At 45.0% G+C, this 6,872-nt stretch overlaps 1 protein-coding gene across 1 annotated transcript in view; it reads left to right on the top strand.

Annotated features, from left to right (window-relative positions):
- PDCD6 (programmed cell death 6) overlaps positions 1 to 6,872 on the top strand; it is a 28,831-nt gene that overhangs the window by 178 nt on the left and 21,781 nt on the right. The gene's annotated exons all lie outside the window — the stretch shown is intronic.

Here is a 6,872-nt window from a genome sequence, read left to right as displayed (position 1 = left end):
ATTAGTAGAGTGCAAAGGGTGGGCACCGTACCACACATAGAATGCGCCAGGGGGTGTGAGAGGACTACAACTCCCAGCTAGGCCAGGTTGATACAGGGAGGAAAAATTAGAGGAAAGAACTTAAACTCCCAGCATGTCCAGGCCGTTATTATGGGATAGCAGAGCACAATTCAGAGAGGGAGTAGAAGAGGCGAGGACTACAACTCCCAAGGTTTCTCAGGCTCACTGATCACATGATTGTGACATCACAGGTCCTTCTGCTTTTGCACTGTAGTGGTGTCGCAGCCCATCCTTGAGAATTTGGGATAATTTGGGTAACGTATGAATCGTGGCTGGACTTTTTTTTTTTTTTTGGGGGGGGGGGGGGAGGAGGACATATAGTCACCCCAGGTTCTGCTCTGCCTGTGGCACCTTTCCTTGGCGACATGGCTGCCAACACAGCCCGGAGGGCTGGTTTAGGGTTCATGCACACTGCCATTGTTTTGTTCTGCATCCGAGCCGCAGATGGGGCCGCAAAAGATGCAGACAGTACTCTGTGTGCTGTCCGCATCCATTGCTCCGTTCCGTGGTCTGCCAAAAAAATGACCTGTCCTATTCTTGTCTGCGCTTTGCGGACAAGAATAGGCAGTTATATTAAAGGCTGTCTGTGCCGTTCCACAAATCGTGGACCGCGCACGGACACATCCGTGTTTTGCGGATCTGCGATTTGTGGACCACAAAACACACAATGGCCATGTGTATGAGGCCTTAGGATTCCACGTTTTAATTTTATTTTTTATTTATATATTTTATTTTTTATTTTTTTTTGGGGGGGGGGGGGGGGTGTTCACACAGCGGCCTTTCTCCAGGAATTAATAAAATTTAAGTACTTAAATATTATTTTATAATATAATATATTTTCACAACTACCTTTCATTACTTAGAATGGCTTGTTTGTCTAGGGAGCAATCATGGGGGGTGGAATGGCCGCCATCCTATCAGTACACACAAAACCTATCCTAATCATACAGGAAGACAAGTTACTTCACCACAATGAGCCATAGTGCTGCCTCATCCTACTCTCTGCTTGTCAGGGACTATGATCCTGAATACAGGTGGATCTCTGTGGGAATGGAGATGATGAGACATGAGAGGAGGTGGGGATGCAGCTAATGAACAGCAGCACTTGTATGCAGTCTCCATTACCACAGCCTGTCCTGTCTGTCCTCTCTGTACTTCATGTCTCCTCATAAACTAAATTCCCCAGAGATTCAGCGAAAGTTCTTATCATCTGTATTTAGGATCATAATCCCTGACAAGTAGAGGAGGATGAGGCAGCTCTTTACCTCAGTTTTGTAAAGTAACTTCTCCTCATATGTGAACTAATGGGACAGCGGGCATTTTGTTTCCCCTGATGATTATGATTGCACCCCAGGCAAAACAAGCAATTATAAATAATATATTGGATTTGGGAATATATTTATAATAAAGTAATATTTAAGTATTTTAATTTTCTTAATTGCCGAAGAACCCCTTTAAGTGGAATTTTGGCACAGACGGCCACGCTGAAATTTTGCCCAAAAAACATCCTCTCTGCCTCCCATACATCTGACTGGGACGCAGCGCTGAGGATCGCGGAGCTTAAAGCTGTGCCAAGAAGAGAAGTTGGTTGTGTTTTTGTTTTTTACATGTGGTGGGTCTTTTTATGTGTTTTTGCACGCAGTTTTTCATTCTGTCCATTTTCAGTGGGAATTCTAGACCCTGAATCTGCATCAAGAATGGTCGGGTAATTTCTTCTTTTTTTTCGGTGCAGTTTTGGGGCAGAATCTGTGTCAGAACTCCTGGTGTGTCCAGTGTGGGGGCGTGATTCTGTTATGGACCCTGCGGCATTAGAGATTTCTGATGTCTCTGTCCGAGCTTGCATCTACTGATTTACACTCTCCTAAAGAATTATTAGGAACACCTGTTCTGTTTCTCATTAATGCGATTATCTAGTCAACCAATCACATGGCAGTTGCTTCAATGCATGTAGGGTTGTGGTCCTGGTCAAGACAATCTCCTGAACGCCAAACTGATTGCCAGAATGGGAAAGAAAGGTGGGCTACAACAGCAGAAGACCCCACCGGGTACCACTCATCTCCACTACAAATAGGAAAAAGAGGCTACAATTTGCACAAGCTCACCAAAATTGGACTGTTGGAGACTGGAAAAATGTTGCCTGGTCTGATGAGTCTCGATTTCTGCTGAGACATGCAAATGGTAGAGTCCGAATTTGGCGTAAACAGAATGAGAAGATGTATCCATCATGCCTTGTTACCACTGTGCAGGCTGCTGGTAATGGTGTGGGGGATGTTTTCTGGGCACACTTTAGGCCCCTTAGTGCCAATTGGCCATCGTTTAAATGCCACGGGCTACCTGAGCATTGTTTCTGACCATGTCCATCCCTTCATGACCACCATGTACCGATCCTCTGATGGCTACTTCCAGCAGGAACCTTGTCACAAAGCTCGAATAATTTCAAATTGGTTTCTTGAACATGACAATGAGTTCACTGTCAAAATGGCCCCCACAGTCACCAGATCTCAACCCAATAGAGCATCTTTGGGATGTGGTGGAACGGAAGCTTCGTACCCTGGATGTGCATCCCTCAAATCTCCATCAACTGCAAGATGCTATCCTATGAATATGGGCCAACATTTCTAAAGAATGCTATCAGCACCTTATTCAATCAATGCCATATAGAATTAAGGCAGTTCTGAATGCAAAAGGGGGTCCAACACCGTGTTAATATGGTGTTCCTAATAATTCTTTAGTTGAGTGTATATTGACTGCATTGTGTCCTGTGAAAAGAGCAGCGTCCACAAAGGGGAATTGTGCCCCCACACGGGGCATGTTTTCCGCACCAGACACGCTCGTCTGACCTTAAACAAGCGAGATGTGCAGGAAAGCTTCACCTTTATGCCTACTTTAAAGCCATGTTCACATGGGAACGGTCTGCCATAGTTGAATCCACCTTAGATTTTTCAGAATAGCAGATTGGCCTGGAGATCTGCACTCGGATCAACCCCATCTGTAGGCTTTCCTTGCTTGGGTTGTTCTGACAGACTTGTCTGGAGCACGTGAATAAGATATGAAGCACTGTCAGCTTTTGATGTGGAATATTCCCCTAAATCCATACAAAATCCAGAATATGTGAACATAGCCCAAAGCAGGCCACTGACATGAGATTTCTGATTCCTCCAGTAATACCAGCAAGCCATCCATCTGGGAAAATCGGCATTGACCAAGCTACCAGTCCCTTGTACTACCCTGCTTGGTAATTCCTTGGTATCTGGTCAGCTCGTTCTGTACCTGGCATCCCTTGTAATCATAGACATGCCGGGTCCTCCATAACAAGGTCCACCAGACATTAGCAGGAGGTCAATATCTAGAGTGGTATTTTACCACTAGTGTGAACAGAGCTTTTAAAGAGCATCTGTCAAAGAAGACTTGGCCCAAAGATGGGACCTGCACCTATCTGACATTGATGGTAAATCCTAGGGCTATTAAGGTGTGAGATGGGAATACCCATTTTAAAGTGGTTGGCAGTAGTAATGACTTTTGATCTAATGTCTGCAGCCTGAAATAGAAGGTTCATACTTGCCTGCTTCCCGCTGCTCTGGTCCTACACGCTGCCTCCGCTGTCTCATTTTCTGGTCCCCGCAGTGTTTACATCTGGTGGTGCATTATAATGATCACTTGCTCTGCTGCAGCCTATAACTGGCTTCAGTGGCAACTTGCTACTTGTAGCCACATCACTACTGAAGCCAGTTATTAGCTGCAGCTGAACATGTGACCATGCATCGAGAAGATAGAGACGGCAAAGTCAGCAGGTAGGAGCCGAGTAGCAGGAAGCAGGTAAGTATAAATCCTCTGTTTTGGGAGGCAGGCTGCGGGCATTACATAAAAAGTAGTTACAAGTTACACATGCAGATTCTGGTGCAGAAACGTGTAATCTGAGCCCTCCCCGTTTTCCATTCTCACTGGGTGCCAGTGAGGTGATAGAGGGAGTCCCTGCCAGTTGAGGTGGGCACAGGGCTGTGTATTACCCGCAAGATCACAATGTGTCTCCATCACTGTGTGGCATCAGGGATGACTGACTTTTTGTTGGGGTTCCTGTTCTGCGCCCAGATCCTATCTTGTCCCTCACAAGAGCAGGGACTTGTATGACCAGCGGTGACCGCTTGGGAGCCTCCAGTTTCTGGCTTGTGTTGTGTTATTACTCACCATGGCTGGATTTCCCTGCCTAGTAGTGAAACTGGATGCCGTTACTTTTAGTTTCCGCTTGCTGGGTCACATACACACTGACTCGCACTGGAAGGCACCATCCTGTGATTCATCAAGTAGCGCTTAGTACAAAGAACACTGAGGAGTCAGAAGACTTTGGAATGAGTTCACTTTTTCCAGGTGTATGCTGTGAGCCGAGGACAGGGCTTTTCCACCAGGAGTCCTATCTGATTCACAATATATCTGCTTCTACCATCCTGAGTGCTGCTCCTGTGACGTGGGCCCATGGCATTATAATTCTGTCTGAAATTGAAATCGGCCTTTGGTGCGGATTGGCTTGAACTGTTAAACCAGGCATCCTCAAACTGAGGCCCTCCAGCTGTTGTAAAACTACAACTCCCACAATGCCCTGCTGTAGGCTGTACGGGCATGCTGGGAGTTATAGTTTTGCAACAGCTGGAGGGCCGCAGTTTGAGCGTGCCTGCATTAAACCATCATTTACCCTGTTCAAGAGTGATGGGCGCATAAGGGTAAGAGAGGCAGATGAAGTGATGTACCCATCATGCCCAGTGCCTACTGTACAAGCCTGTGGGGGCAATGCTACGATATGGGGTTGCTGCAGTTGGTCAGGTCTAGGTTCAGCAACAGTATGTGCTCCAAGAATGAGGTCAGGTGACTACCTGAACATACTGAATGACCAGGTTATTCCATCAATGGATTTTTTTCTTCCCTGATGGCACGGGCATATTCTGAGATGACAATGCCAGGATTCATCAGGCTCAAATTGTGAAAGAGTGGTTCAGGGAGCATGAGACATCATTTTCACACATGGATTGGCCACCAGAGTCCAGTGTCCATCTTTTTGTCTACCTGCAGATACATTTATGGAGCTGACATTCACAATTGCGGTGTGAAGAGCCCCAGCCGCTGCCTACATATTAGACTGCAGTAGTAATGACTTTCCCTTTTTCTAATTAGTCTTGCTGAAGTCCCATGTAGCATATTATATACTCCTTGTTACACAAGGGTGTTTTCCCTTTGACGGTGCACGGCCGTATTATAGCTCGGTGAGCAAGTTGTGTATGAGGTTGTTGGATTCCAGCACCAAACACAAGACGGCCTTGCTCTTCAGACCAGTCTATCCAGTCTGCCACCATACAGCTCATTCTTCTGCATTCTTGAAATTTCCCTTTGTATTGATACCACAGTGTTATGTGCTGGACGCTCCTTACTGTGACCTGCCCTCTGCTACAGCGCTGTGTCTTCCAGAAATGTTGTTAAAAAAAATGCAAATTCAGACTTGATACAAAAAATTGTTCCTTAATGGAGTATGGTCACACATGGAGGATATGCTGTGTAGCAGAAAAGAGGATGTAATGTATATAGGGTAAAATCCACTACAAATCCCTATGTAACACATTCATAGAATCCAGGAGTGGCTCCAGCGTGCTTGTACCTAGAGATGAGCAAATTCCGGGTTATGATATTCATTCACGCTTTGTTTACTGGTAAAAGGTGAATTGCGTCAGTGATTCTGTTACCACGGACCGTAACGCAATTCTATGACTGAATGCCTTTAGAGGCATTCCTTTATTCATTCCGTCATAATAGAAGTCTATGGGCTGCAAAACGGATCCGTTCCATTTCTGTTATGCAATGGAGTCGATTCACTTCAATGGTTCTGTGCAGATGAATGGTAATTTTTCACGCATCGCAGGCCCCATAGAACTAAATGGGGCTGCGTGAAAATTGCATAGTAACCGCAAGCAAATGTTAGGAGATGATGTTAGTAAATTAAAGTCAATTTACAGTATTTTCCCTTATGGTTATAAAGGAAAATTATATTATTCAGAATGCTTACTAAAATGTTGCTTGAGGGGTTAAAAAAAATAACGCTCCTCATCCACTTAATTGCGCAGCCGTCATCTTTCTTCTTCTTTGAGGACCTGCAAAAGGACCTTTGACGTAATCTCGCTTACCGCGTGGTGACGTCAGCGCAGGTCCTGCTAAATGAAGATGGAAGATCCTTCTATCTTCATTCAGCAGGACCTGCACTGGTGAGAGTTATTACATCATCAAAGGTTCTTTTGCAGGTCCTCGAAGAAGAAGGTAGACTATGCTGGCTGCACAATCAAGTGCAACAACGAAGCCAAACCCGAACTTTAGTGAAGAAGTTCGAGTCTGGATACCACATTCCGTGTTTTTTTTTTTTTTTTTTTTTTTTTTTAAATCGCATGCATGCAAAACACATTGCACTCGTGCAATAAACACTGAACAATGCAATCACAGTCAAAACTGTTTCCCGCAATGCATCCGGAGCAAATCTGGGATGCCCGTCTGAAAGGGGCCTAAAGGCTATTTAAAGGGGTTATCAGATCGGCAGCGTGGCCTTCTCTGCTGTTTACCTGCTCGCACAGCAAGTATGGTGTTCCCATTCACTTCTTCTATAGGACAGCTCTGTAGTATTGACTTTGTCAAAGTTATCTGAGCGTTCAAAGCTCTTTGGGTTCCCATACTTTTGCAAGGTACTCCTTTCCTCTTATTAGTCTAGTCTAAAATTGTACAAAACCAAAATAATACCCTAAGATTTCTTAACATGTCAGTGTGTTTCATCTTTAACTTTTTGC

Source organism: Bufo gargarizans, chromosome 5 (assembly GCF_014858855.1).
Source record: "Bufo gargarizans isolate SCDJY-AF-19 chromosome 5, ASM1485885v1, whole genome shotgun sequence".
Lineage (NCBI taxonomy): Eukaryota > Metazoa > Chordata > Amphibia > Anura > Bufonidae > Bufo > Bufo gargarizans.
This window is presented reverse-complemented; position numbering and strand designations above follow the sequence as displayed.